Source organism: Apodemus sylvaticus, chromosome X (assembly GCF_947179515.1).
Source record: "Apodemus sylvaticus chromosome X, mApoSyl1.1, whole genome shotgun sequence".
In the NCBI taxonomy this organism is placed as follows: Eukaryota; Metazoa; Chordata; class Mammalia; order Rodentia; family Muridae; genus Apodemus; species Apodemus sylvaticus.
Genome location: NC_067495.1, coordinates 25,309,310 through 25,322,891, shown reverse-complemented (window position 1 = coordinate 25,322,891; position 13,582 = coordinate 25,309,310). Strand labels below are relative to the sequence as shown.

The 13,582-nt window shown below is 43.6% G+C and overlaps 1 long non-coding RNA gene across 1 annotated transcript in view; it reads left to right on the top strand.

The window, feature by feature from the left end:
* Positions 1-4,710: 4,710 nt before the first annotated feature.
* Positions 4,711-13,582, top strand: part of LOC127675299 (uncharacterized) — a 45,310-nt gene continuing 36,438 nt past the window's right edge. The window contains exons 1-2 of the long non-coding RNA XR_007975470.1: positions 4,711-4,771; positions 5,487-5,569. This is a non-coding gene — a long non-coding RNA (uncharacterized LOC127675299). The remainder of the gene's footprint in view (positions 4,772-5,486; positions 5,570-13,582) is intronic.

Below are 13,582 nucleotides of genomic sequence, written 5' to 3'. Positions count from 1 at the left end.
TTTTTTTAAAAAATAGGAGATGTTTGTATAGCATTGTTTGAAAGATAGTGACAGCATCCATCACCAGAACAATATCTGTTGCCCCATATAATAAAGGCAACATTTCCCACTGAGTCCGAAAGCAGGCGTGTTTGCTTATTGCTCACTCAGCGTGAAAGATCAAGGTTTCCCCCAAATGGAAAATTTCTCAGATGCTACAACTGTATCACTTGCACAGCATCTATCTGGCCACCCTGGCTAGCATCTGTGGAACTTTAGAAGCAAACCGCATCTGATTTGAACATGACACTTAAACTGCTGTGACCCAAGTATAATGAAACTGGCTGGGCAGATGGCTCAGGGGATAATGGCACTTGCCATCAAGGCTGGCAAACTGCGTTCTAGCCCTAGGACATGGTAGAAGAAGAGAACTGACTCCCAAAAATTGACCCCCAACTCCTAAGCTCATGCTCCAATGATGCACTCCCTCCTCAATAAAGGAGCATGAGAGAATTTCAAAAAGAAGAATGAAATCTTTGGTCTAACAATCTCACGTACTTACCCATGACACTGTTTCAGAGAAAGTCTTGAGTTGGTGAGGGGGGTTAGTTTTCAGACACTTCACAGTTCTTGACCCTGCCAAAATGCCACAATTTCACATATTTCCCTGAGTGCCAATGGAATAACATATGGCTTTAAAGGTGAGGCGTGAGAGTTACAGTCAGGGTCTCAGCTTTCCTTTGTCAGGGGCTGCTCCAGGGGCGAGCCTCTTCTCTAAGCCTCAGCTTGCTCGCTGAAACTGCCCATCCCATCATGCGACTTTACAGAAACAGTCTGATTTTACAGTAAAGGTCTTTACTGTCCTACAGTCTCAGCCATCTTGTCCCTGTGCTTGGCAGGACAGTGTCTTTGGCAGGACCGTTTGTGCTGACTGTCATTTTGAATTGTGACTATGGTTGGCCTTGGTCCTTACTCCCTATCCCTGATCAACCTTGCATGTGAACTGGCCTGCTTTCCAGTGTAGATGGACCTTAGGGCTGGGTTTTGTGCCAGTCTTCCTTCGCAGACCCTTGTCACTGTGTAAAATCTGTGTAACATCTAGACATTCAAAACCAGCTTGGAAACACAAAGCAGTGTTCAGATCAGGGATTCTTGATTGAAGGTGATTTTTGCCCTTCAAGCAATGAATGGAGATGGTTTTCCTTGTCCCAATTCAGGAAACAAATTGTTGCTGGCATTTAATAATTGCAGGCTAAGGATGATACTAAGTACGCATCTTACAATATACCAGCAGGTCCTAAATAGTGACAGTGCCAAGATGGAGAAATCCTGTCCCAAGATCATTTGTACTAAGGCCACAGGAGTCCCTGTTGGTGTCTTCACATTCTGTTTTAACTGTGCACTTTGGATCCTGTACTTCAGAACTGCTTTCAGAGCATTGATACATACGTGTGCCTGTTAGTTATGATGGGTGCATAAAGGGAAGAGAGAGAGACAGATAGCTGGAGGGGAATTTCAGAGGAAACTCTTCTTGACTATTTCAAAATTGAAGTTTCAAAACTGCAGTTTGTTTTATTAGCAGTGAGTGAATCTATATTAGTGGTTCTCAACTAAGATTAACTTTTGCTCTCGAGGGCACTGGAGATGTTCTGGTCGTCTCATATGGGGGGACAAGATGCTACTGGCATGTAGTGAATAGATTCTAGAAAGATTACTAAACATCTTACAGTGCACAGGACAGACTCCACAACAAAACCCCAAATGCCAGTAGAATGAAGGCGACGAGTGCAGCTTTGAGCTGTATGAAAGCTGATCCTTTTGATTTGATTGCAAACTAAACCACAGTGTGGCCCACCACTTCTGGGGTCACTTGCAAAGCAGCCTTCAGAAAGGATGGTGGGACAGTCATTCTAACTCTGGATGACTGCCTTTTCGGCTTGTCTTTGTGAAAGCCAGCAGAATCTGTGCTGGCAAGGTCAAAGTTAATCTGGGAAACTAGTTAACATCCAGGAAAGATGGCCTCAGCTGTGGTCAAATTTTGGCTATGTGTTTCTGCTTTCTCTAAGATCCGGGTTGCAACTCTAGCTTCAAGGTTCGTTAACCTGAGTAGAGTGAGTCCTTTCATTAAGTTGAGTTCAGAAAGGTTCAAGTGATGTAGATGCTTGCAATCAGAAGGCTGCAGATGCTTCTGCTACTACAACTTTGCAAGATACATGAGTTTAGCTAAAAAGATAGCACTAGAGTATCTAGAGTGCCACATCAAGTACATAGAACATGCATCATGTGACATTGGCAGACAATGGCGGTGATGAGATGCTCTTCCATTTTGGTGCATCTCTCTGCTCTCCTCTTCAAGGCCCTTTGTGAAAACTCAAATAGTTGCATGTTCCCAGACAAGTGAAAGAAACTTGTATTGTGGTGTAAGATTTCTGGGTGACTTCTAATCCAGAGGAACTCACCTCTGGTTATAAAAATTAGGGAAAAAACAATGACCAAGGTCTAAAATAGTTGCTTTCTGTTTATTCCCATCTGGCTAACAAATGAATAAGATTCAGAGTATGGATTATTTATTTGGATTTGGCAATTACCAGAGGTTACCCCTGATCTACTTTTTTAGCAGCTGGAAGGCCACTTCCCCAGCTGTCTACCCCAAATACTTGCTGTTTGAATCTTCCTGGGGTATTTCTGCTTCAACAGTCTGGTGTTGGGGCAGGGGTGAATTTCATTCAGACGCATGCTGCTGGTCCATCATGACTAATGGAGACTTCCTGTTCTTTCTGTCTTATTTTCCTCTGCAGCCTTCTCTCTCTCTTTCTTCTCTCTCCTCTTTGTGGTCCCTACCTGTGTCCTCCAGCCTGGTAACTCAAACTCCAGCTCTCTCTATTCTCCCCAGTAGTTGGTTGTAGGCATTTTTATTTAACCAATAGTTTTAAATTGGGGAGCAAGGTTTGTACACCAAAATCCGGTGTACATGGGTCTTTGTCTTGGGGCACCCAGATCCTGGGATAGAGAATTAAGCATTTGAATACACAGCAGCACCAGACCAACCCCCACAGCAAGGGATGAAAACCATGTCATTTATGGCCATTTTCATCGCCCCATCATTAATTACAACTGTGATTTAAGTTTGCCTTGTAAATTGCATTTGGAATTAGCTCCTAAGGCAAATGAATGTCCGGGTCAGTTGTTTTACACTGCAGCAAACTCATACATGTCCCTAAGGTTACATATCAAGTTACATAACGGATCTTTCGTAAGAGTGGGTCACATGTGTTTATCTTTCTTATCTTCACAAAACATTTCTAATCTAAGCCATTTGGCTTTTCAGTTCCCAAATGAGGAAAGCATATTTTCTTTCCCAAAGAAATAAATTGAGGCATGTAATAATAAGCTCATATTGCCTTACTGAGGAAAAGACAGGGAAGTTTAATGGAGGTTCCGGACAGACCACAGTTCCACTGAAAGAAAGCCCTGTTTCTCAACAGTGGGTCAATCTCTAGGCACTGTCTTGGACACAGGACTTTGCAGGACTCCTCCCACGGTTCTCTCAGCAGCCACATGAAATGGCCTTCTAGTGACTCCAAAGTCATCCCTCAGGCCTCTCTCACACGACACAGAACACAACCGGGTTAAAACAATCCACACCCTGGGTGTCTTTCCTATTTAGTGCAGACTATATTTCCTAAATCTACATGAAGTGTGGCTGCTGTCTTTGCAATCAAAACCAGAAAATCTCAAGCGACAGCAGAGGGCACTCTTCCCTTTACCAGTGAATTAGCAGGCTCGTCACTCCGAGGCGAGATTTTGTTTTGTTTTTCTGGGATCCTGGAGCTGACAATGGACTCACATTCCAGCGTGAGATGACACACCCAAGACTTTCAGAGCCTCCTGGCTTTGCTTTGCTTTTCTTTGTCAGCACTGGGCCACCTTAGAGTTGGAGAAAACCAGAGTAAAAAATGAAGGGTTGCGGGAAGCCACCATGAGCTCTTCAGGGACCCCTGGATACATGATCCCTGGGTTGTTTTTCTACAGCTTTAGGCTCTAGGGTTAGAGTCCGGGGTCTTTCACGGAGGCCTCACCTGCACGGTGGAGATCAGCAGGGTTCCGCTTCAGTTCTGCTCTCCTAACTGGTAACTGTCTTGCCCAGACAGGCTTAGTCTCCACTACTTTTTTGTTGGGGGTGGGGGGGTGCCAGGTGGGACGACAGGGTCTTTGCTGTCAGCAGTACATAATGAATGCCACACCGCACATGCTGGGGCAGAATGAGCGATGCTTGAGAAAAACCAGTCCAGAGGATTATGGGTGAATAAAACCCACACAATATCCTCTGTAAAAACAGCTGGCCTAGCAGTAACTGCTAACTGCAGACGACCAGCAGTAATGCTAGAAGGCAAATGGGAGACATAATTTCGGTAAAATGGAAGATTCTAGGTATTTTCCTCAGAGCCCTATAAAAAGCAATGGGCCTGGAAATATCTAATTCGGGGATGCAACATTTTTCTATATTTGTTCTAGATAAAATGTCCTCTTTTTTTTTATCGAGTTCCCTTTATTTTTTGTCAGCTATTGTGGTTTGGATGTGGACTTCATTCTTCTCCTACAAAGAGAGCCACAGCGTGCCCAAATAAGGCAATGGGTTCCTGCCTGTCACTGCATGTGGTCACGGCTGGGCTATGTGTGAAGGGAGCCAAGGAAACGGCAAAAACCTGGCCTTGTTTGGAAAGTCTCCCTGCTTTATGCCCAGAGAAGCAGAGAAACGTGAGGAAGGCTGTCGGTGACTCACCCCCTGGAAGTGAGCAGAGGGTGAATTTCAGCTCTTAGGTCTTTCAGCCTACAGGGTTAGTGGTGAGGGCTCGCAGCCAGAGCAGGGCATACATTTACCATCAATCATCTTAAACTCTTTCTTTGATTTGGAGAGACAACATATGGGAGCTCTCATCTGTCGCCATTTTCTTCTCTTGAACTGCCTACCCATCTCTCTCTCTCTCTCTCTCTCTCTCTCTCTCTTAACATGGACACAATATGCCAGACTGGTGTCCGCATCCTATGAGAGGACCATCCTTTTCTCTAACCTTAAGAGGTTTACTTAAAAACAATAATACCCTTCCCTCAGAGCACTTGCTACAAACTTGTTCTGATCCTTGGCTGGCAGCTGGTGAGATGGAGACTCGAAGGAGCAGTTGTGAGGCAGGATGGTAGATGTATTGAGGATATATGTGTGTGCTATATAGATCTAACCAGCACACTGAAGAAGCAGGTCAGGGGAAAGGCCATGCTGTAACAGGCTAAGTGGCCATTGAAAACTATAACTAAGATGAACATTGGGTTCCGAATGCACTGCTCACACGAGTGAGGCTCAACTCAAACATCTTTACCTCTTCCATGTGTATGCAAGTGCACATGTACATATGTGTATGAAGCTGGAGGTCGGGAAATAATTTCAAATATACATTAGGCATTAGGTGCCTTTTGCCTTTTGTTGACCATCAGCTCTCTCACTGTTCTAGAACTTCATCAAGCTGATTAGGTTGTCAGCTGGCCAGTGTGCTCCAAGGATTTCTTTGTCACCTTGTCACTGCTAGGGTTACAGGTAAGGACCACCATTTTACAAGGGTTCTTGGGATCTGAATTGGGGTCATCATGCTTATGAGGTAGGTGGTTTAACAACTGAGTCATCTTCCAGGTCTTTCTTCAACTCTTTTTAAGGTCGTAATTAAAAAAAAATATTTTCTTTTATGTGGCTGGGTGTTTTGCCTGCAGCATGTTCATGCAGTGCCCCCAGCAGCCAGAGGAAGCCATTACATTCCCCAGGAGTGGAGGAGAGGTGAGTCATCATGTTTATGCTGCAAAGAATCGAACTTGGGTCCTCCTCAAGAGCAGCCGGTGCTCCTCTCTATCTTAACTGCTGAGTTAACCCCTCCACCCACCACCCCTAGAACGCATTTTAATCTTTGTTCCTTTCAACACTTCCCTCCATGTCTGTATCGCAATAGTCAATAAGAGAGGGCTTATATTTCTTTGATTTCTACTTAGTATGCAGAATTTACATATTATAGGTGTTGGACTGTCATGTGCTGAATGGATATCATGGAAATAGCCACTGCTTCTCTTTTGTTTCAGACAAAGGAGGAAAAAAATCTATACTTTTTTTCCTTTCATTTACAGAAACTAAAAGGGTTTTCTGGTTCAAGATAAGAAAGGTATCTGATCCTCGCACTGTGTTAGGCCTTTGCATGCTTGGTTTCTGGCCATTTTCTACTGCTGTCAGCAAAAGGATGAGAGTAGAGACCTAGTCTATGATGCCTTTTCTCCTGTGGGTGGGAGAACCAAGGCAGAGGCAGTTATCCCCTGGTGAACTGAGAGTTCTCTGTTTCTGGGAATCTTTATTTATCTTTAGGATGTGAGTGTGTGTGCATGCAAGTATATGCTGATATATATATATATCTCCAAGCATCTTTATTTCCAGCAATGGGCCCCTAAGGATTTTCAAGGTAGCTTAGATTGTAATTTCTAAACTTTAAACATTTTGCAGACCTGTATATAAATGCATATGATTGTACCTTGATCTTACTCAGCAATCACTGCTCCCAAGCTCGTGGTCTTTCCTAATTTCTCCTCTCCTTGAAGGACCATTTCCTTCTCTTAAGCCATCCTTTCCTCCTCTCAAGTGTATGTATTGTATATATGTTTCTAAATAAGTGTGTATGTTATGTAAATAGACTTAAATATAGATCCTAGAATGAGAATGAATGAGATATTTTGTCTTCTCTTGAGAATGGGCTCTGTCTTAAGGGAAAGAAACATGGGTCTTGGCTAACAGTTATAGCATTTATGAAGGGTAGTCTATATGCACAACATTCTGTACTCATTGTATTTGGCAATTACCCTATGAAGAAACTGCCATTGTTGTCCCTGATTGTAAATGGGGAAATTAAGGCACAAATTACTCAAGGTAGTACTAGAATGGTACTACTATGCCAGTTCGGATTCAGCCATTCCAAGAGCTAGAGCAGTTTCACATAACTAATAGGCTGACTTTTTTCACATATCCGAAGAAACTATGAAGAAGATTGTTTCTTTAGTCTTAATGCCTTTCTCAAAGTATTAGAACATTCTTTTGAAACCCCCAGTTAAAGCTACCCTGAGTTGCCATTTTAAACCCTTCAGTGAAAGCTAGCAGTGTACATACAACCCATGTCAGTGTGGGAAAGGGCAGATCTAGTGGGGAAAGAGAGCCCAGCTTCCCATGATTCCCATGTATGAAGGAACGCTGCTATCTCTGTGTTGTTACTGACTCAGAGCAGTGAGGACAAGGCGAGGATGGTGGAGCCCTGTACTAGGAAGAGTGACCCAAAAGAAAGATGTGCAAAAGTAATTATCACAGCCAACAGTATTTCAACATTGTGTGAAAACTATGGAAGGGAATAGCACTCCTCTGGGTGATTTATTAGCCTGGAAAGCAGAGAGAGAGAGAGAGAGAGAGAGAGAGAGAGAGAGAGAGAGAGAGAGAGAGAGAGAGAGAGAGAGAGAGAGAGAGAGAGAAGGGGAGGGGGAGGGGAAGGGGGAGGGGGAGGGAGAGAGGGAGGGAGGGAGAGAGAGAGAGAGAGAGAGAGAGGGAGAGAGAGGGAGGGGGAGAGAGGGAGGGAGGGAGGGAGGGAGGGAGAGAGAGAGAGAGAGAGAGAGAGAGAGAGAGAGAGAGAGAGAGATGACATTAAAGCTCTCTAACAAGGCAAGAAGAAGAAGAATTAGGCAGCTCCAATACCTGATTTCAACTAACTGCAATTTCAGTGCTTTGTCTAATTGCTGAGAAGCAGCAGTTGCAGGTTGTAATCAGCGCTACTACCCTCTTCAACACATCAAGTCAAACCCATCTCTTAAAGGGCCCCTTGCTTCAGGCTGCTCCTGCCTGGGGAAGCTGCTCCTCTCTTTATTCTTGTTCATAGAAATTTAGTTCTTAGTAACTCACTGTCCTGCAAAGTGCCAGAGACCAGATACAACCCAGCCTTTGGGTCGATTCATGTGGCTTTTGTGTGTGTGTGTATGTGTGTGTGTGTGTCCACGCACGCGTGTGTTGGCAGAAGGGCAGACATCTCAGAGAAATTCTATGCAACCTTGAGGATGAAGCAGGCTGAAGATGAAGTAAGTTCAAAGGACTCAAGGGAAAAATTACATGAAAGCAAGGTCAAATAAACAGAAAGCAATAATAAGCAGAAACAGAGCCAAAGCAAAGTTGCGCCATATCAGGCCCCCTTCTGATGGATCATAGTTGGGGAGATTGAATATCAAGGGAGTGCCTGAATCAGCCTCGGGGAGCTCTGGCTCCAGAATTGCAGACAGGTTGCTCCTGCCTGGGGAAGCTGCTCCTCTCTTTATTCTTGTTCATAGAAATGTAGTTCTTAGTCACTCTTGTGAGACGGTTTCAAAAATAGCAGCTCGGCAACACATTGGCAGGGGACTTGTTGACAAGCTAAACCTGTTAGACGCTGGCTTGCTCCAGTGACAGAGACAATCAGCTCAGACTAGAAAATGGAGAAACTATAGGATTCCTCACACATTTTGGTACTTCTTCTCATTCTTGCTTCACAGTTCTACTGTTTGATAAATAGATTTCATTTTTTAGGGCCTCCAAGAGCTTTCTGGTATGTTCCAGAATGCTGTTTTGCTGAGGTCAGGGTCACACTTTCTTTGTCAAGGAAGAGAAAATAGATTTTTCCCCCCTTAGGTTTCACAGGCAAGCAATTTGTCCCAAGTACTGAAGCTGGGGATGGCAGCACAAACACAGCGGGGCAGATAGCACAGACAAAAAGGAAGCAGGGACAGATAACACACAAGCCAAGCAGGATGGAAGGCTCCTATTTCAACTTGATTTACAACAATGGACTGGATCCAGTGTCTGTGGGCAGCAGGCTCTCCTATGTCTTGACTAGAGGGTCACTTCCTAAACATCAGCAGATGAACTATTTCATCAGGCGATGATGGTTCACTGGAGAGTTTGCCCAGTGTGCTATCAATGCTGTGCCTCTATCTTAACACATGAAATAAGGCTTTCTGTTTTTAATAAACACCATGCCACAAAGTCTCTGGTGATTCCCTTTTAAGTTGTCATCTGCAGTTGACAGGATCCTGATGCAAACAGTTTGTAACAAGACCAAATGGCTTCTGCATTTATTTTTTTCTTTATCTCTGTTTTTTTCTCTCCATCTGCATTAGGATCCGCATTCTGTTTCTGGTTATTTTTTTTTTTTTTTGAGACAGGCTATCATATATCCCAGATTTGCTTCAAACTCACTGTGTGGTTTGATTATGACCTTGAATTTCTCATCCCCCACCTCTCTCCCAGAGTGCTGGAATTACAGGTGTGTACCACCACGCCAGGGAGGTTTGAAAAGGTTAGGGCCATAACATGTTTTGAAAGCCAATTGAGGAATGATGTGCCTTTTATTCACCAGAGGCAGGTACTGATTTCTCTGTGATCATAGTGGACTATGTCTGTTACAGAGAAGCAATCTTGGAGGAGCCAGTGCAAGCCAAGCAGCATTCAAATTCAGTAGAGTCAGGCATTTGTTGGTAGGAAGGGCTACTGAAGAGATGTCTGAGCCCAGCTCCAGGTCTCAGTATGCCCATCATGGCAGTGTGGACATGCTGGAACCACTTTTTGGACTCTACTATCTTATTCAACAATGTGGAGATTCTGTTTTGTTTTTACACATGAATTGAACTATGAGGAGTACAGTAGTTCAATCACTCCTGTAGCTAATATGTTGAATGATTTTTATTAGATATTTTCTTTATTTACATTTCAAATGTTGTGCCCTTTTCTGGTCCCCCGAAAACCCCCTAACCCACAAACCAACCCCCATTCCCCCCTGCTCACCAATCTACTAACTCCTGCTTCTCTGTCTTGGAATTTCCCTATACTGGGGCATCTAGCCTTCTCAAGATCAAGGGACTCTCCTCCCTTTGATGTCCAACAAGGCCATCCTCTGCTACATATGCAGCTGGAGCCATGGGTCCCTCCATGTGTACTCTTTCGTTGGTGGTTTAGTCCTGGGAGCTCTGGGGGTACTGGGTGATTCGTATTGTTGTTCCTCCTATAGGGCTGCAAGCTCCTTCAGCTCCTTGGGTCCTTTCTCTAGATCCTCCATTGGGGACCCTGTGCTCAATTCAACAGTTGGCTGAGTGTACTCCTCTATATTTGTCAGATACTAACTGGGTCTCTCAGGTGACAGCTATATCAGGCTCCTGTCAGCAAGAACTTGTTGGCATCCACAATACTGTCTATGTTTGTTAACTATATATGGGATGGATCCCTAGGTGGGGGCAGTCTCTGGATGGTCTTTCTCTCAGTTTCTGCTCCACACTTTGTCTCTGTATCTTCTCTTGTGGGTTTGTTCCCACTTTTAAGAAGGACCAGAGTGTCCATACATTGTTCTTCCTTCTTCTTGAGCTCCATGTGGTCTGTGAGTTCTCTCTTGGGTATTCCAAGCTTCTGAGCTAACATCCAGTTATCAGTGAGTGCATACCATGTGTATTACCTCACTCAGGATGATATTTTCTAATTCCATCCATTTGACTAAGAATTTCATGAATTCATTGTTTTTTTTTTCCTGGAACCATTTGCTTGTAGAATTGTCTTCCAGCCTTTTACTCTAAGGTAGTTTTTGTCTTTGACATTGAGGTGTGTTTCCTGTAAGCAGCAAAATGTAGGGACCTGTTTACGTAACCAGTCTGTTAGTCTATGTCTTTTTATTGGGGAATTGAGTCCATTGATATTAAGAGATATCAATGAGTAGTGGTTATTGCTTCCTAACATTTTTGATTTTAATTTTATATGTGTGTGGTTATCCTCTTTGGGTTTGATGAAAGAAGCTTAATATCCTGCTCTTGCCAGGGTATAGTTTCCCTCGTTGTACTGGTGCTTTCCCCCTATTAACCTTTGTAGGGCTGGGTTTGTAGAAAGATATTGTGTAAATTTGGTTTTGTCGTGGAATATCTTGGTTTCTCCATTTATAGTAATTGAGAGTTTCGCTGGGTATAGTAGTCTCGACTGGCATTTGTGTTCTCTTAGAGTCTGCATGAGTTCCGCCCAGGATCTTCTAGCTTTCATGGTCTCTGGTGAGAAATCTGGTGTAATTCTGATAGGTCTTCCTTTATATGTTACTTGCCCTTTTTCTCTTACTGCCCTAAGTATTCTTTCTTTGTTTAGTACATTTGGGGTTTTGATTATTATGTGACAGGAGGTATTTCTGTTCTGGTCCAGTCTGTTTGGAGTTCTGTAGGCTTCTTGTATATTCATGGGCGTCTCTCTCTTTAGGTTAGGGAAGTTTTCTTCCATAATTTTGTTGAAGATATTTGCTGGCCCTTTAAGTTGTAAATCTTCACTCTCATCAATACCTATGATCCTTAGATTTGGCTTTCTCATTGTGTCCTGGATTTCCTGGATATTTTGGGTTACAAGCTTTTTGCATTTTGCATTTTCTTTAACTGTTGAGTCCATGGTTTCTATGGTATCTTTGGCATCTGAGATTCTTTCTTCTATCTCTTGTATTCTGTGGTTGATATTTGCATCTATGGTCCCTGATTTCTTCGCAAGGTTTTCTATCTCCAAAGTTGTCTCCCTTTGTGCTTTCTTAGTTGTTTCTACTTCTGTTTTTAGATCCTGAAAATTTTTGCTCAGTTCTGTCATTTGCTTGTTTGTGTTTTCCTCTAATTCTTTAAGCGATTTTTGTGTTTCCTCTTTCATGACTGCTGCCTGTTGATCAAGGTTTTCCTGTATTTCTTTAAGTGATTTTTGCGTTTCCTCCTTATTGGCTTTTGTATTCTCCTGAATTTCTTTAAGTGATTTTTGTGTTTCCCTTGTAAGGGCTTCTAATTTTTGATCCATTTTCTCCTGAATTTCTTTAAGTATGTCCTTCATGTGTTCCTGTACTAGCATCATGACCAGTGATTTTAAATCCAAATCTTGTTTTTCTGGTGTGTTGGGGTATCCAGGACTTGCTAAGTTTGGAGAATTGGGTTCAGATGCTGCCATAATGCCTTGGTGTCTGTTAGTAACGTTCCTACGTTTGCCTTTAGCCATCTGGTTCTCCCAGGAGTTAGATGGTCTTATTGTCACTGGCTGGAGCTTCAACCTACTGTGGATCTTTAAGGTTATTTCTGCAACACTGGATGACTGGGTTTCTTCTGGCACAGATTATTGATATGCTGGCTTCCTCTTTTGTGCCTTTGGAGCCCTTCTCTGTCTTGCCTCAAGCAATGCTATACTTAGGTTGTCAAGATCAACCAGGTATTCTCTGTCTGCTCTATTATGGAGGGAAGAAGTTGTGGTGGGGGTCACTCCCTCTGTTGATTCTCACATAGAACACAGGTCCTATGATGGACTGGCCTGCAGATGAACCACCTATGTGCTCAGTTCCTGAGTACAGGCAGACCCCTGGTGGTTTGCACCACCAGAAATCTAAAGCTCAGGGTGTTACAGTACCTAGTGATCCTTTTGTGTCCCTGCAGACAGCAAGTTTGGCCGCAGGGCTTCTCTCCTTCCACAGCTTCCTGGGCGGGACACGGGCCCGGTGGACAGGCCGACAAAAGCCACCTAGGTGCTCAGTTCCTGAGTGCAGGCAGACCCCTGGAAGTTTGCACCACCAGAAATCTAAGGCTCAGGGTGTTACAGTACCTAGAGATCCTTTTGTGTCCCTGCAGACAGCAAATATGGCTGTGGGGCTTCTCTCCTTCCGCAGCTTCCCGAGCCCGGTGGGCTGGCAGACAAAAGCCGCCTAGGTGCCGAATTCATTGTTTTTAATAGCTGAGTAGTACTCCATTGTGTAATGTGGAGATATTTGACTAAAGAGAAATTTATTTTCAGCTGAACTCTCCCCTTTGTTGTCTGAAGCATCTGTATGAAGACCTGTGTGATAAGGGGCCAAGGGAGTTTACTGAAGTCATTGTGAGAATCACTTGAAATGGCACATTTGGAAAGATGGGTCGACTGGCTAAGGGAACAAATGGAGACAGGGAGCTTACCTGTGCATTGACTTGAGGAACAGTTTGGAAAAGTAACAGCATCTTAAATGACAGATAATTTCTGTTGTTTGTCTCAAGAGGATCTAGCAACACCAGAGTGACAGAAACATGGATAATTTGTGGTCCAGTTCTGTCTCTAGCATGCCTTGGTGTCTGCAGAGACCGATATCTTAAGCAATGCTAGTTAGATCAGAGCACCTGTGGCAAGTAGAAGAATGGATGGCAGTCACAATGGAGTGGTTAAAGCATCTACCTGGGAACTAGATGTGGTTCAAATCCAAACCCTGTCACTTATAAGTTGTGAGATCTCCATGTCTCAATTCCCATCGCTTTTTGAGTTGGCACTAGGGATGGAATTCTCCTTATAAATTATGGTGATGTTTAAATGACATCTCATGTGTAAAGCCCAGCCCTAGTACTGTTTAAGTGTTGCTTAAGTGCTATGTACTCCCATGGCACCTAGGGCCTGGGCTATGACTATGTTTAGTAATTAATTAGGTCCTTTATTCTATGCCAGGTACCCAAGGAAGTTACAGAGTCTGGTACTTATAGTACTTTCTTCCAGTCCTTTTACAGCTTGTTA